The sequence below is a fragment of the Camelina sativa genome, chromosome 20 (genome assembly GCF_030686135.1).
Source record: "Camelina sativa cultivar CO46 ecotype springtype chromosome 20, ASM3068613v1".
Lineage (NCBI taxonomy): Eukaryota > Viridiplantae > Streptophyta > Magnoliopsida > Brassicales > Brassicaceae > Camelina > Camelina sativa.
In genome coordinates, this window is record NC_141899.1 from 26,539,115 (window position 1) to 26,557,068 (window position 17,954).

Here is a 17,954-nt window from a genome sequence, read left to right on the forward strand (position 1 = left end):
TAACCTGTGTTTCTCCAAGAGTTTCAAACCAAGAATAACCAAGCACCACGTTAGTACTGCCCAACCCAAATAAGAAAAAATCTTCACTGATCTCCACTCCTTGAATAGACAGAGGCACACTACAACACTTCCCGCGACCAGTGATTACTTGGCCGTCTCCAACTGCCACGCCAAACCCTCTCGTGGGTGTAATAACAAGGGAGCATTTGCGTGCCGCTTCTTCCAAGATGAAGTTGCTAGTGGCTCCCGAGTCGATAAGAACAATCAACTCCTGGTTGCCTATTTTGCCATGCATCCTCATAGATTTTTCTGTGGTAAGACCCACCATTGATCGCAAGGATAGCCACATAAGGGTTTGAGTGTCTCCCATGAGCTCTGGTTCCTCTTCACTGGCACACTCTTCCTCATCCTCAGGAATAAGGTGACCTCCACTGGTCTCTCCCAACTCCAGGCACTTAAGTTTCTAATTCTTACAGCGGTGACCGGGGAAGTATCGCTCCCCACAAGTGTAACAAGCATTGACCCCTCCTTTTGCTGATTCCACCTTCTTGGTATCACGAACACCTTCAAAAGACTTCCTTGCAGGAATAAAGTCCCCTCCGTTACCTGCATTGTGTTAGGTTGGCGGTGCAACGCTCGTGCAGAATTAGTCTGCACAACCCCTCTGGAGTTGTGGTTAGCTTGAGCAAAAGCGCTGTCTGGTTCTTGTTCCTCGATGAGTCTCGCTGTATCACCAATCTCATCAATACCAACTGGTCTGGTACGCATAACCTGGTCACGAATGTTTCTACGCATTCCCTTGAGAAAGATGCCCTCTAATAAATCATCAGTAACATGTGGAACTTCCACAATCAACTCCTCGAACTGTTCCCTATACTCTTCGATGGAACCAACCTGCCTGATATTCAACAATTGCCAAACCATCAAACCACCATGACTGGGTTTGAACCATTTCCGAAATTGGTGTTTGAAGTCTGGCCAGTCCTAAAAAGACCCACGCACTTTGACCCCTCGCAACCACGTGACTGGCGCGCCAACCACAATACACTCCATCGCCTCATCCACTTTCATGTGTTCCAACACCTGACGCTGCAGGAAAAACTTCTCCATACGAAAAATCCAATCATCCGGATTCTATCCCTCAAAAACCGGTGGATCTTGGCGTCTGCTCGGAGATCCGAGAGATCGGCCAGGGGAATCGAGCTGGGAAGAGTGTTGGAACCTGTTGGAACTTTGAAGCGTACCCATCGACTGAATCGGCACCACGAGTGGGGGAAGAGGCAAGAAAAACTTCGTATGGAGAAGTTTTTAACAGGCGCATCAGGAGTAACAAAGACCGCTGGAGTCACCATCTGAGACGGTGCCGATGATCCTATGACCTCAGCTGAGACTCCTACGCTTCCGACAGTGGTAGGTTTCAAACCCGTCATGTCCAGGCGGATCTAGTCGAGAGCTTTGAAGATCTGTTGCATCGCGTCATCATGAGACGTCGTATTCTCCAGAAGACAGCGGTATCCAGCTTCGAGGAAAGCTTGGAAACCTTCGATTCAACCTCCGATACTAACTGAGCAGCTTGAGTCGAAGATGGAGCCATAACTCTCAACGAGAGCACCAATTTGTTAAGTAAGGACTTAACAAGGAAGATAATAGAGGATAGAAGAGACAAGGAAGAGATAAGAGAGAAAGAAAACAAGACAGAAATAGATATTTTCTTAATTCATTTGATACCTCAAAAGCCTAGCACACACATAACTTAACTAATAAAACTACAGGCAGTCTATTATTTATTGATAAGATATTATAAGAGACTCTCGACGCCCCAGAGTCTTTCTCCAACACCTCCTTTCTGATCCCATCAGTCACTTTTGTTGAACTCCACTCTCGCTCTCTTTCCCGTGGTTCTGATCTTCTTCCTAACACAAGCGAGAGGCACTGCCAGCTTATCAAAGGCTCACACATTGCGAGTTCGAACCGCCTGTAGTTCATAGGGACAGTGGGTTCTGAACAACTCATAAGGATATTGTGGTTCTCCTGAGGGGATGGTGGTTCTCTTCTATACCGATAGCTTAAGGGCCGGTGGGCCCCGAAAGCGGCAGAGAAGATGGTGGTTCTCTTAGGAGATGTTGGTTCTCTATAGGGGATTGTGGTTTCCCCAGTATCGTGATCTCGAGGGTGAAGAGCAGAGAGTGAGACGGTATGGCTCTAGGACAATTGTCTGAGAGTGAGACCGGTATGGCTCAAAGGTTTTTACCTGAGAGTGGATGAGTTGGGAGCAAATGATGTCTAGGACGTGTGATTAAGCATAATGATTGAATGTGGACGTCGGGATTAATGGTGATTCAATCCCGAGTTTAGTATTGACCTGTGGAGTTAGGAATTTGTTTGACCAGTGGGGTCAGGATTGTGTGGACCAGTGGGGTCCAGACTGTGTAGACCAACAGGGTCGGGATGGTGTTGACCGGTGGTGATGTGAGCGCCAGATGGCTCGCGGTATGGACGGAACGTTGGTTCCTCGAGACGGTCAGTGAATCGGAAACTTTCCTCGGACAAGACGGTGGGAAACGAAAGAAGAGATGAAACGAACGATGGAAATGGAATTTGGGGGCAAACAAACGAGTGGGTCATGGATCCGGTCGAGCAGCTGCTTGACCGCGGTTGGTCGGACGGATGAACGCGGTAGCAGATGGATGGTACGGTCGGAAATGGGACGACAGCTAGCGAATCGAGTGAGAAACTCGACCTCGGTTCACTAGGGAAGATGGGGTCAAAGCAGAGCACAACCAACGGTCGGGACCAGACGTCGTTCGGTAGAGATGGACGGAAGGGTGGATCGATGCGACGACCCATGAGAGATGGCTCGGCTCATGATATGGTCGGACTAGGGGATTACGAACCCGATTCGTAAATCTCCTAGATAAGAAACAAAGATTCTCTCTTTGGAAATTAATTCAATCTTCAAGTCTGAAAACCTAAGCTAGCAGCGTTGGACCCTTAAATAGTCTAAGGGTTTAGAGGGACTAGGGACACGCGGACTCGCTTTGGTCTGCACACGTTGCCCTTGACGCATCTCCACAGACGGAGAACACGTCACACTATTCCAACGTTCACAAGGAAAGGATCTAGAATGGTTCAAAATAGGCCACGTCCTTAGGCCACGTCCTTAGGCTAGACGCGGGAACCACGTCATTGGCTTCAAAACGTGGGTTGTGCGTCAGAACTCGTCGCCTCGTTAAAACCCTCTCCAGTAAACCACATGGGAAAAACCCAAAGTAAGGAAAAAGAGTACGAGTCATGATTCTAACGTCTTTGGCGCCCTCATCCTTGGGTAAGGACGAAGGCCGTACGGACGATCTAGCCGATGGTTGCCTTGGCCGAATCGATCTCTTGGTCTTCTTGGATGATCGCTCGAATGCAATGCTTGATCTTGTGTGTTGGAGTCCTATATGAGCTCTTGGTCCGAGTGGTGTCACCGGGAATGATCCTAGGATTGTCGGCTCCAAGTTGTCCGAAGGGTGATACGCGTTTCTGAGAGGTGCCTGGGTCCGGCTCGAGCGCCCCGGATGTATGACTGATCCCGTGCTCACATCATTTCCTCCCTCTTCTAGAAGTTTTGACCTCAAAACTCGTCTCGACACATGGATCAAAAGAAGAAAAACAGAATCAGCAGCATCAACAGCTCAACCGCGGTTTAATTTACCGGGATCAAAAGGAAACAGTAAGGCCTTAAGAGAAAAGGATAAGACTTCCGCGGTAAGGCCAGTGGCGTTGGTCGCACCGATCCCTTCATGAACCGTGATTGGTTGCTGAAACTCTCCAGGATGCCACACAAAAGTTTGATCCGCACCAATGTTGCAAAAATGCTTCGCCATAGGACCTTGTGCTGTAGAGGTCTTGGCGCTAAGGGTGGAGAAGGGTGGCACGGTATAGGCGACTCCCAGCTGGAGCTTACTACTTGAAGTAGTCATGAACAGTACCGAATGGAAGGACACTTCAATAGCCATCTTCGGTGGCCCAGCTTGCTTGAAACTCCCCATTACCGAGTGAACTCTAGATATGAATTCGATTGCGCAGGAAGACTCTTCATTGACATCGGCTAATGGCTTGGTACGCGTATCGGTTGAGGACTCGCGCACCGTGCGATGATCCGAGCATCGCGTCTGAATGTCGGCTCGGTCTTGATCGGGAACGGTAAGGAGTTGACCTTGGTCCGTGTAACGGTTGGGACTAGTATCTCCGAGTACGCAAGCTTGGTGGTTGGGAGGCTCGGCTGGTGTCTCTATGATTCCTCCCAGGCTGATGACTCCTTCTGGACGGACTTGTCGATCAAAATCATGTCCTGGGCTCCGTGCACGGTCAGCTTGCTCCGTTGGTGCGGCGTTCTCAACAAGTCCCTATTCGGCATGTTCCTTGTCAATTCATCTTGCTCCGGCCGGTGATGAACTCGCTTGTCTGGCATTGGTGATGACACAAGGGCCGAGTGTTGGTGTCGTGATGACTCTCCACGCGTCTAAGATGACTCTACTTGGCCCAACATTTCTCCAAGGTGTCGGAGTTGAGATTGGATAGAGATCGTCCGTGAAACTTGGTGCTCTGGGAGAATGCATCGGCTTCCTTGAGGCTTGTTCCTTTGATTTAGTCCGAGAACCCACAATGCTCGCCTTGGCTTTATCTCGGCCGCGACTTGACTTGTGGCTCGGTGATGCGCGTGGTGACCAGCTCGGAAGACCTTGGGTCCGAGTGTGGTAAGCACTTGACTTGCTTGATAATGCGTGCAGTGACCAGGTCGGAATTTCTCGGGTGCATCTCGAGTATTCCTTCCGCAGCTCTCGGTGATACCGCGGTGACGCATAGTAAGAACCAAAGTTACCGCCATCGGAATCTTTGTCACTAATTGGCCTTGGCTTGCGATGAGGTGTGGCTTGAGAAGTAGACGACCAATAGTAATCCAATGACCCATGCTCGTGTCCCTCTGATTCCGAACCTTCTTCACAGTCCTCCTCGTACCGTGATGCTTCTTTAGTAACCTCTTGTTCCGAATCAGTGCTTTGACGTTCTTCGTACCACGCTTTGCCTCGGTAGCCTCTCGTTGCGGATCGGTACCATAGTATTCGTCGTACCATGGCTCGTCATCGGAATAAGGATCTTCAGACTCCATACTTGATCAAGTTGATTCAAGCATTGGCTATCAATCCCGGCCTTGAGACTAAGTTCGATCGACGGTACGGACGGCTATCGGTACGGGCGATGGTGTTCGGTCGGATGATACGGGCGGCCAACGTGGGTCGGCGATGGTACGGACAACTGGTGCGTGCAATGGTACGGATGGCCGGTGTAAGCGGAAGATGATATGTGCACTGGACGGTGAGACGCAGATGCGGCTATACGATCAGCCGTCACGCGAGCGGTACGACCGATGGCTCGATCGGTGGATCGGTCGTGACGTGGCAATGGTACCTCGTCAAAACAAAGACGAATATTCGTGAGTAGCGCGTCCACAACTGGCAGATAAGATATTTCTTTTGGACAGCTAATGATTGAGGACAGCAAGGCAGAAACGCAACCTATGACTAACAAAAGAACCTACCCGCGCCTAAAAGGAAACGCACGCACAAAAAGCAAAACTTTTGGGACCACAACACGAAATGAAAAGCAAACACTCTACTTTACGGATCTAACACGTCCTAGGCAATAACAACGACGAACAAAACCCAAAAAACAGGCAGAGCAACGATAGAACAAACGACCTAACGAGATATCTATGCAAAAAAAATCGAAAACTAACAGATCTATGCGACGCTAAGGACGAACTATAGAACCGCGAAGACACAAAGACGAAAGCTTTCATGATAAATGGAAGAGAGATGGAGTTTCAGAAAGACACAACCTCGTAGGAGCTTTTAGCTCTAATACCAACTGATGTGAGCGACAGACGGCTCGCGGTACGGACGGAATGTCGGTTCCTCGAGACGGTCGGTGAATTGGAAACTTTCCTCGGACAAGACGGTGGGAAACAGAATTTGGGGGCAAACAAACGAGTGGAACGCGGATCCGGTCGAGCAGCTGCTTGACCATGGTTGGTCGGACGGATGAACACGGTAGCGGATGGACGGTGCGGTCGGAATTGGGACCGCTGCTAGTGAATCGAGTGAGAAACTCGACCTCGGTTCACTAGGGAAGATGGGGTCGAAGCAGAGCACAACGAACGGTCGGGACCGGACGTCGTTCGGTCGAGATGGACGAAAGGGTGGATCGATGAGATGACACACGAGAGATGGCTCGGCTCGTGATACGGTTGGACTAGGGGATTACAAACCCGGTTCGTGAATCTCCTAGGGTTTCTCAAGAGCCTTCTCGGCTAAGGAGAGATGAGACAAGAAACAAAGATTCTCTCGTTGGAAATTAATTCAATCTTCAAGTCTGAAAACCTAAGCTAGCGGCGTTGGACCCTTAAATAGTCTAAAGGTTTAGAGGGACTAGGGACACGCGGACTCGCTTTGGTCCACACACGTTGCCCTTGACGCATCTCCACAGACGGAGAACACGTCACACTTTTCCAACGTTCACAAGGGAAGGATCTAGAACGGTTCAAAACGCAAAGCTTAAAGAAAAATACAAAATAGGCCACGTCCTTAGGATGGACGCGGGAACCACGTCATTGGCTTCAAAACGCGGCGTTGCGCGTTAGAACTCGTCGCCTCGTTAAAACCCTCTCCGGTAAACCATATGGGGAAAACCCGAAGTAAGAAAAAAGAGTACGAGTCATGATTCAAACGTCTTTGGCGCCCTCATCTTTGGGTAAGGACGAAGGCCGTACGGACAATCTACCGGTGGTTGCCTTGGCTGAATCGATCTCTTGGTCTTCTTGGATGATCGCTTGAACGCAATGCTTGATCTTGTGTCTTGGAGTCCTATATGAGCTCTTGGTCCGAGTGGTTGCACCGGGAATGATCCTAGGATTGCCGGCTTCAAGTTGTCCGACGGGTGATACGCGTGTCCGTGAGGTGCCTGGGTCCGGCTCGAGCGCCCCGGACGCATGACCGATGTTGTGCTCACATCAGGTGGGGTCGGGATGGTGTTAACCAGTGGGGTCAGAATTGAATGACCAGTCTAGTCAGGTTGGTTGGACCAGTGGTGTCTTGGTTACGGTAGACCGGATGGTTGGGTGGTGCGAACCGTTTCGACGGTGGTTGGATGAGTTTTGCGGTCGAGTAGTGGTGTTTTGCAGATTCGAGGACGAATCTTTTGTTATAGGGGGGAATTGTAACATCCGCTAACCAAATTGTGGATTTTTGGAGTGGGTGTTGATCGACAAGTAGGGAGTGTCAGTCGACACTATCAATTTCTGGTTCGACCAGATTGATTTAATTGTCGAATTAGAGCGGTTTGGTTTAAGTGAAACCTCTAAACCAAGGTATTTAAAGGGAAGGTCGACCTAGGGTCGTGAATTTTTAGAGTTTGTGCCGTTCTAGAGAGAAAAATAGAGAGAAAATAGAGAAAATAGTGTTCTTGAGGGATTGTAGAGATTCTTGGCTTGTTTTAGGAGATCTGTTGATGTGGAATGAAGATCTTGTGCTAGGAACAAAGGAGAAGCCTTCTAAGGTGTGGATTCTTCAGTTTGGGTCAAAAAATTCCTGCCAAAGATGTGAGTGCATAACCATGGCTGATCTAAGCCTGAGAATCCTTTGTTTTCTTGTGTTATTGTGGTTGGTTGTTGGTCTCCATGAGTTTACAGGAGTTTTGGGTGAGTTTCGGACGATTTGGAGAATTTGGGAAATGGTTCCGCGACTTTTGGCTTCGAGCAGGACGACCTGTGTAGTCGGTGTCGATCGACACCAAGTAGGTGTCGGTCTACGTACACCAAGGAAGAGTGTCGATCGACATTGAGGGAGTGTCGGTCGACACCAAATTTTTGTCAGCAGCGGCTGATGCTTGTTTTCCTTGGTTTGTTTGTGTTTGGTTGTTTTTTGTTAAACATTGGTTTCTCAGTTGCTTGTGTGTATAGCCCAATAGATGGGAGGATTGCCTCACTAAGTATTTGTGATAATACTTCGCATCTCAATTGTTGTTTGTGGTGTGCAGGTATGTGATGTGGAATCATGGCGATGAAGACGAGGATGATCTTTAGGGTCTCGTTTGTGTGTTGATGGTTATGGTTACATTATTGGCACCTTGGATTGAATTATGCTAGGTTGTTAGATAGAATAGTTAGGAATATTATTGTATTGATGATATGTTGATTTTGTATTGTTAGTATGTTTCCGGTGTGAATACTGGTTATTGCTGGTTTAGTGATGTATTGTGGTTTGGTTGGTTTAATTAAGTAGTATGGAATGATTTATTATATATTGTTAATAAAAGTTAAAAAACCGGGTCGGTTGTTTCAAGAACTGACAATGCTCCCGAGCTTGCTTTCACTGATTTGGTTAATAAACAAGGTATTATTCATCAATATTCTTTTGCCTATACAGCACAATAGGATTTGGTTGTAGAACGAAAGCATCAGCATTTACATAATGTTGCTCGGTCGCTGTTGTTTCAGTCTAATGTACCATTGATATACTGGAGTGATTGCTTATTGACTGTTGTCTTTCTGATAAATCGCACTCCTTCTACTGTTTTACAAAATCTAACTCCATATGAGATGTTGACTAAGAAGAACCCAGACTCTGCCTTTCTTAAATCATTTGGTTGTCTCTGCTTTGTGTCTACTTTGCAAAAGGATAAACATAAGTTTAGTCATAGAGCATCTGAATGTGTATTTCTTGGTTATTCTTTTGGCTACAAAGGTTATAAAGTCTTGCATCTAGATACTATTGTCATTTCAGTTTCTAGGAATGTCATTTTTCATGAGACATTGTTTACTTTTAAAACAACTCCACGAGACACGCATGACACTGATTTGTTTGGGGATGTTATCTTACCATTATCGGTTCCAGTTTCTGTTGATGTATCTGTTATTCCATTACCTGCTCATTCTCATGCATCACCATCACATTCATCACCTGGTGCCACTGATAATACACACTCTAGCATTGTTCCTACAGCTCGACAGACAGTGCCTACAAGAACAAATGTGGTTTCATTACCAAGTGGCAGGCCGTGACGAACTACTAAGGCTCTAGGTTACTTATCCGACTATCATAACAAATTTCTACTTCGTCTCCTTTAAAACCACCTACCACACCTTATCCAATATGTTATGTTCTTTCTATTCCTTTATAAATCCATCCTATCAGTCCTATGTTCTTTCTATCACTTTTGAGACAGAAACAAAGACTTTTCAACAAGCAATAATATCAATGAAATGGACTAAAGCTATGGATGTGATGGAGCTTAACAAGACTTTTTCTGTTGTTTAAGAACGTTGTTGGTTGCAAGTAGGTCTATACTATTAAGTATCACTCTGATGGCTCAATAGAACGATACAAAGCACACCTTGTTGCGAAAGATTATACACAACAAGAGGGTGTTGACTACATTGATACTTTTTCACCTGTTGCTAAGCTTGCTAGTGTTAAGCTTGTTCTAGGTTTGGCTGCTAAGAAAGGGTGGAGATTGACTCAGATGGATGTTAATGCTTTTCTGCATAGTGACTTGGATGAGGAGATATACATGAGTTTGCCTCAAGGATATACACCTTCTTCTGGAGTTTTGCCACCAAATCCGGTTTGTAAGCTTCACAAATCGATTTATGGTCTCAAGCAGGCTTCACGACAATGGTTTAAGTGCTTTCTCAGGCTCTTCTTGATGAGGGTTACGAATAATCTCCTGCAAATAACACCTTGTTTGTCAAAGAAACCAATTTCTCTTACACTGCCATTTTGGTTTATGTTTATGATATCCTAATTGCTAGTAACAGTGATGGAGGTGTTTGTGATATCTAGGCTGCTCTTGCAAGGAAGTTCAAAACGAAGGATCTTGGTCTAGCTCGTTTCTTCTTAGGCCTGGAGATTACACGCAATGTGGATGGTATTTCTGTTTGCCAAAGGAAATATTGCCTTAATTTACTTGCAGACACAGGTATTCTTGGTTGCAAACTGAAATCTACTCCGATGGATTAAGAGAAGCCTTTGACTAAAGACTCTGGTCTTTTACTTCCGGATGCTAAAACTTACTGGGAAATTATTGGACGTCTGCTATATTTGTGTATCACCAGACCTGATATCACATATGCTGTGAATCGCCTGAGCCAATATTTGTCCTGTCTGACTGATGTCCATTACAAAGCTGCTCTCCGTATACTGAAGTACTTAAAGAATAATCCTGGTCAAGGTTTGTTCTTATCTGCTCATATGGATATCTGCTTTAATGGTTTCTCAGATGCTGATTGGGGAACGTGCTTGGAGAGTAGGCGTTCTATCACTGGTATGTGTGTTTTTCTTGGTACTTCTCTGATCTCTTGGAAGTCAAAAGAAACAGGATGTGGTTAGCAGCAGTAGTACTGAATCAGAGTATAGGAGCATGGCGGTCACAACAAGAAAACTTCTTTGGCATAATCAGATGTTGAAGGAATTAAACATCAAGGTGGATTGTCCTGCCAAGCTGTTTTGCGACAACAAATTAGCGATGCACTTGCCAATAACCAAGATTTTCACGAGCGCACCAAACATGTTGAAATTGACTGCCATACGACTCGTGATCAGGTTAAGAATGGTTTCCTGAAAGTTTTACATGTTTCTAGAGAGAATCAACTGGCTGACATTCTCACCAAACCGTTGCAGCCAGCTCAGTTCTACTTTATTCTCAACAAACTATCATTTTCAAGCATTTTCCTTCCAAGGGAAACTTCGGCTTGAGGGGGTATATTAACATATATATAATGTATAGTGTATAGTTTTATATACTTCTTTTTACTTAGTACTACTATACTTGTATATATACTCTTGTAAGCGCACATTTTATGGTTAATGAGAAATCACTTAGTGTAAAAAAACCAGTTAATGAGAAACCAGTTAGAAACAATTATGTAAATAAAAGAATCGAAAACTGGTTTCATTTTTTTTTTCTAATTAAGTTCATATTCCAAGGGATGTTTAACCACGTTTCGCTTCATTTTGATTTGATTTTTTTTCTGGTATTATGGATTTTGATTTTTGAGTAAGTGTATCCAAATAAAAACTTTATGTTATATGGATTGGTACAGTTTAGGTTTGGATATAAGTTTTTGTCAAATATATTGTAGTCTTTAAAGAAAGTTTAGTTTAAAACAATATTTGTTAGTTACGTTAACATTTAGATTTAGGTTGTAACTGTGATAATCCATCCCGTCGACCCCACTAGCTTCCCGCTAGCTTGTTCCCATAGGTCCTAAGTTGGTCCTGCAGTGCATCGATCCTAACCCCTCATCGTGGAAAGGAAATCACATCCAAATCCACCAGTAGGTTATTGGTGCGCCAGACATTCTTCAAAATTCCAATTTCTTCTATTATTGGATCATTGGCTAAAGATAAATTTTGTAATATATTAGGGCATCCCATTAGTAAAGCGACCTGGACAGATTCATCAGATTCTAATACTATGGTTCCCACCCTTTAGGGCTTATGTAGACAAGCTAGCGGGGGGGGGGGGGGGGGGGGTAGTGGGGTCGATGGGACGGGTTGTCACAGTAACATCCGCGAACCAAAATTGCGGTTTAGGGGATGCATTGGTCGATGTATTAAGTGTATCGGTCGATGCAAGGTCGGTTTATCGCAGACGAGTTTAAGTAAAATGCTGCGTTTTGAGTTAGGGAAAACCCTTAACTCGAGTGTTTGTCTCATTCAACGAGTTTAGCCGCCTTTGGAGAGAAAAGAAGAGAGAAAAGATGTTCTTGAGTGTTCTTGTGAATTTTCGGAGATTTGAGGCTGTTCCTGTAGAGATCTGTAGCTGGGATCGTTGTAGGAGCTTCTTTGGACCGTTGTTTTGCTTATTTAAGGTTCAGAATCTTCTTGGCAAAGGTGAGTGCATGACCATGGCTTATCTAAGCTTGAGGTTTCTTTGATCTGCTTGTTTCTGTGTTGCTTGGCTTGTTAGAACGTTATTAGACGCTTTGTGAAGCTTTCTTGTGGCTTGGGATCGAGTTTGACGTTTGTTGGAAAGAAGATCCGGCGAGAAGCTTCGGGAACACAGGATGCTCAGCATGTGCATCGGTTGATGCACTTTGTGCGGCGGTCAATGCAATGCGAGGACGGTGCAATTTGACCTAGAAACACTGGTCGATGCCATGTGGAGGCGTCAGTCGATGCAACTAGGGTTTTTCGTGAAATGTCGAGCATGCGTCGGTCTATGCAATGTGAGTATCGGTCGATGCAAATGAACCTTGCATCGGTTGATGCATATCAAGCGTTGGTCGATGCAAGGTTGACGTCAGTCAATGCAGTGCCTGGTTTGTTTGTTGTTTGTTTTTTGATGGTTAAAGTATCTCATTGCTTGTGAGTATAGCCCAATAGATGGGAGGATTGTCTCACTGAGTGTTTATAAAATACTCATGCATCTCAATTTGTGTTTGTGGTGCAGGTAAAGGCAAAGTGTGATTGTGGAATCAAAACAATGAAGAGGAGGATGTTCTAGGGACTTCATTGGATGTTGTCTAGCATTGCTAGGTTGCTAGAGTTGGGTCATTAGAACATTGCTAAGTTGCTGGTTTTATGTTTCCTCATGATTGGTTATTGGATTATTGTTATACTTTGGTCTTGGTTATTTATTATTGGATATTTGTTGGTTAATGTTATTGTTTCTGTTATCAGCTGTGGTGTGTTATTATCGGATATTTGTTGGTTAATTATTATATTTTAAATTTTTTAATTTTTTAAATTTAGACGTGTGATAAATCAAGTTTCATGCTCATTCATAGTTGGAAGAATATTAGTTTTATTTATAATGGTTCTCAGCTATTGTCTAAAACATTTTAATATAGGAATTTTACATAATCTTAGAAATGTTATATATTGAGATATTTAATCCCTATTGCTCGTTTAAAAAAAATCTTAATATAGAAAATTCTGAAAATTTTAAAAACTTTAATCAGTGACATGTCGAATCCCGATTGGTTGTTCAAAATCCTAGGTAGACAGCCTTAGGAGTTTATAGCTCCTACTTTTATTTAGTATAAATTTTAAACTTTCTATGGAGGTATTTATAATATTTTTAACATCTTACAATTTTAAATTTTTATAATATTTGAGCTTTTAAAAGTTTAAATAATTATAATAGTTTAAATTTTTTAAATTTTTAAATTTGGATGCCTGATAAATCAAGCTTTCTGCTCATTCGTAGTTGGAAGCATATTGGTCTTATTTATAATGGTTCTCAGCCATTGTCTAAATTTTTCTAACCAATGTGGGACATTGTAAATACACTTGTTTATAAGTATTTTAATATAGAAATTTAACATAATTTCAAAAATGTTAAATATTAAGTTGTTTGATCGCGATTGGTCATTTAAAAAAATCTTAATATAAAATATTCTAGAAATTTTAAAAAATGTTAATCAGTGACATGTCGAATCCCGATTGGATGTTTTAAATCCTAGGTGGACAGTTTTAGGAGCTTATAGCTCCATTTAGTATAGATTCATTTTTGCGTGTTTATTTCTCATTCTTACGCTAGACGTCGAATTTTCTTACGGTGTTGGGTTTTCTTATTTGATCGTTCTTTGATATATTCTTTTTTAACAAAAAAAACTTAAAATTCAATCAACTCATGTTCTCTGTAATTGCTAGGGTTAGGAAGAAATCTCTAATCCTTATAGTTGTTCTTTAATTTAGTGTTGATATTGTCGCTGTCAAGGACATGTTCATCACTAATGTTGTCAATAGAGCGTCATTCTCTATCATCCTTTGTCTGCCCTATTACAAAGGTTACAGGTAAGACATCAAACTCCATGAAAATATTAATTGTGTAACACTCGATCCAAGTGATGTGCAATAAGTTAATGTTGTTTATATTGTTGCAGGATGTCATGAATGATCCACACATTGCTGCCTTTGGATTCACATACAAAGCAGAAGCAAATATCAAGAAGTGGCTTAGAAAATGTCACAAGCCGATGAAAAATCTCGAACTTCTCCATCTCAACCTTATCTGTAACCATGCTCTCCGGTCTGCGATTCAGGAGTTGGTTTGATTCTTCGTTGTTTTTCGAACCAATTCAGTTATATGATCGATGTCACTATATTTTACCATATTTATGGCCTTGTTTAGTTCATGTTTTGCATTATATATAAGTGATTCCTTAGGTTTTATAGCCATTTATGTCCAAATATGCAATGAGGATATTTAGAAGCATGCATTGCATATATTTGTGCATTTGAAGTATTATTAGGTGTTATGGAGCTCTAAATGGGTAAGGAAGGACTTGGTATTATTTCTGGAGCTAAGCAAGAGGATTGGAAGAATCAGGAAGGTAAAAGAAGACACTCGACAATACCACTCGAGCAGGCACACGGTCGAGTACCTGGTCGGATTCATAACGAGCTCCTCAAAGGTCCATTCGAATGAAGATCTTCTGTTGAGATTCAGCTTCAGCCTTCTTCATGCGAGCTGTTGGAAATAGAGTTACCTTTCCAATGCCGGTGGTTTCAAGTCAATTGGAGGTGTATTTCTAGAGTTATACGGATTTTACTGAACAGATATCATCTCAGATCGAAGACTGGAGCTACTTGACGGACCAACCACTCGACCATGCATTCGCCGAGCACATGGTCGAGCACTTGCAGCTGACTCTCTGTTTTATCCTCTAGCTAACTAGGGCTTCCCCCTCTTTACTATATATATGTGTACTGGCACTTGTGGCCGCAGGGAGACCCTCGAGACACCTCATAACCTAGTTTTTGCCATTTTTAGCTGCTTTTACTTTATTGCATCATCTCTTATCTTTTCTAGGATTTTCATAGATTTGTAACATTCATAACTTTGAATCTGTTGAGTATTTGCTTTGACTTCTTTGTATTAAATTGTTCATCTCTCTCTTATCTATCTAATCATGTCTGTTTTAGCAATTTCTGGGTTTGTATTTTTTCTCCAGATTTTCATACTTTGTTGGTTCCATAACTTTATGGGTATTGAGAATCCGAGTTTGCTTCTTTGTTCAATATTGTAGATCTTTGTCTTATCTTTCTAAACATGCAAGTTTCATTAATTTGTGGGTTTATGATTTTGTTCATCATGTTTTGTTCATCTGAGTAGTGTGTTAGGATCTTAGTGATGGATAAGGCTGGATGAAAGTTATGGTTGCTTAGATTGATCAAGCTTTATATCTGAGAGGGTAAGAATAGATCTTAAGCTTCTTAGCATCACACCAATGTTTAAGTTGTTAGATAAAGCTAATGCTAGAGATTATCATGCTTAACCTGAGAGATTGGATGTTTAAGGTGATTTTTGACATATGATGATCTGGAATTTAAAGCCTTTTTTTTTTTGTATGAATGTAAAATTGTATTCAACAAAAAGGCTGTTTTACAATAAATGCATCTTCAAGCTGAAAGTTTTAGAAAAGTGGTGCTAGAAAATCAAAAAAACTAGTAGCTATGATGTTGGAACCAAAATTGAAGGCCATCAGCATAAGCCGGAATGCTTGTCATAGTGTTCAGACGGTTCCGGACATGTTTATCAATTATGGTGGTGAGAGTACGGTGCAGTGTCGCAGGGTCTCCATGGCGCCGGCGATTCCGTTCGGTCCAAAGACTGTGTATGGTTAGCTGAAAAGTGTATCGCAGCACAAAAACGTGGAGATGTGGAGCTGAATTAACAAGTAATGTGACAAGTGCGTCCCAACTTACTGTGTAACGAGTTCCGAGAATCCTTTCTGTAAGAGCTGACCAAATCTGGGAGGAGTACGGGCAGGAGAAGAACAGGTGGTCTCGTGTTTCAACAGTCGCCGCACAAAACACACATGTTCCATTTGCAGAGCCATTCCATTTCAGCATTCTATCCCCTGTTGCTAAACGGTTACGAATTGCAAGCCAGGTGATGAAAGAGTATTTAGGTGTAGAGTGTTGGAACTAGACCGCTTTGACCACGTACAGACCGGGAGTGTCTGCCTGACCAAATGCCAAGTATCATGCGAAGAAAAGTGTGACTTAAACACACCCGACTTAGTTTGCCAAAGGGAAACATCATTACCCGTAGTTAAACGAAGAGAGGCCATCGTATACTCTACATGAAGGAGTATAGGAGTCCGATGTCGTCGACGATTATGGTTGGCAAGGGCTGTAGCGATAGTGTCATTATGAGGTATCCCCATATCAATTGTACCACGGGACCTAGTAGATCAATGAGCCTCCCGAGAGGGGACCAAACATCATACCAGAAGGAAGTTTCCGAGCCTGATCGCACTTCCTTCTTGTCAAAAAACATGGCCTTATCTCTGTATTTCAGGAGTTTGCGTCATATCCATGAACCTGAACAAGTTGTACCCTTAACTGACCACAGGGTTTGACCCCGAAGAAGAGTAATGCGAGACCAACTAACACATAGAGAGTCCTTTGCCGAAAGGAACCTCCAAATATGTTTTAAAAGGCTAACAGTGTTTGTTTCAGAGAGCAACCGAACACCTAATCCTCCTTCTTTACGTGGCTTACAAACTTCAGGCCAAGCGACCTTCGCTTTTCGAGGGTTAAGAGGTGGACCAGACCAAAGGAAAGCCGAGAAAAGACTTTCAATCTCTGTGATGCACTGTTTTGGTAGCCGGAAAGGAGAGAGCAAGAGACTTGTGAGACTTGTAAGCACTGATTTGATGAGCTGGAGCCTTCCCGCAAAAGATAAAAACCTACTTGTCCAGGAGGAGATTCGAGAACGTAGTTTCTCTATCAAAGGGAGATAGTCGTTTCGTGACATACGCTTGGTGAGCAGGGGGAGACCAAGATATCTGACGGGGAGGTTACCTGGTGTAAAGGGGAACTGACTGAGAATTGCACTACGATTCTGCGGGGAGATGCCTGCCATAAAGATGGTTGACTTTTCCAAACTGATAGTTAACCCGTAGCAAATGGCAAAGTCAGCAAAAATCTTCAGGATACTTTCTATAGACTGTGCTGTCCTATCTGAGAAGACCAAAATGTCGTCTGCAAAACACAAGTGTGTGAGTTGCAGCTTGCGACACTGAGGGTTGTAGCCTAATTGATGATCCACTGCCGCTTTATCAAGCATACAAGTGAGAAAGTTCATGCAAATTACAAAGAGATACGGTGACAGCGAGCAACCTTGCCGGAGACCTCTCGTATTGCGAAAGAAACCCCCTAACTCGCCATTCACTTGAACAGAAAAAGAAGCCGTTCCGATGCAGAGTTCAATCCAGTGTATAAACTCAGCCGGTAAGTCCATAGCTTTGAGGATATGAAGAAGAAACGGCCACTGTACCGAGTCAAAATCTTTAGATATATCAATTTTCACTGCACAACGACTACTGATAGATTCCTTATGGTAATCTTTAACTAGCTCAGTGGCTAACAACGCATTCTCCAGCATTAGTGTGTCCTTAATAAAAGCAGACTGATTCGGGGCTATAGAGGAGGGTAGAATCCTCTTTAGTCTGTTAGCCAAAAGTTTCGAGATTACCTTGTACATTACATTGCAGCATGAAATGGGACGGTAATCTTTCATCTCCAAGGCATCAGTCTTCTTTGGAATTAAAGCGAGTATGGTGGTGTTCACACCCTTAGGCATAAAGCCCTTCAAGAAGAAGGATTGTACAGCCACCGTGAAATCCTTTCCAGTAATAGGCCAAGTTTGTTTGAAGAGCTCTGCAGAGAAACCATCTGGTCCCGGCGCTTTGTTATTCGGCATCTTGAACACCACATCGCGTATCTCATCCGCTGAAACAGAGTGAACCAAAAAAGCTTGCTCCGAAGCAGAACAACGATAGTCGACAAATTGCTCAGTTTGTTCAGTCGTTGGATCTACAAAGTTTGCTGGCTGATGAGATAAGAAATTGCTAAAGAAACTGATAGCTTCGGCTTTAATTTCCTCCTGAGTGG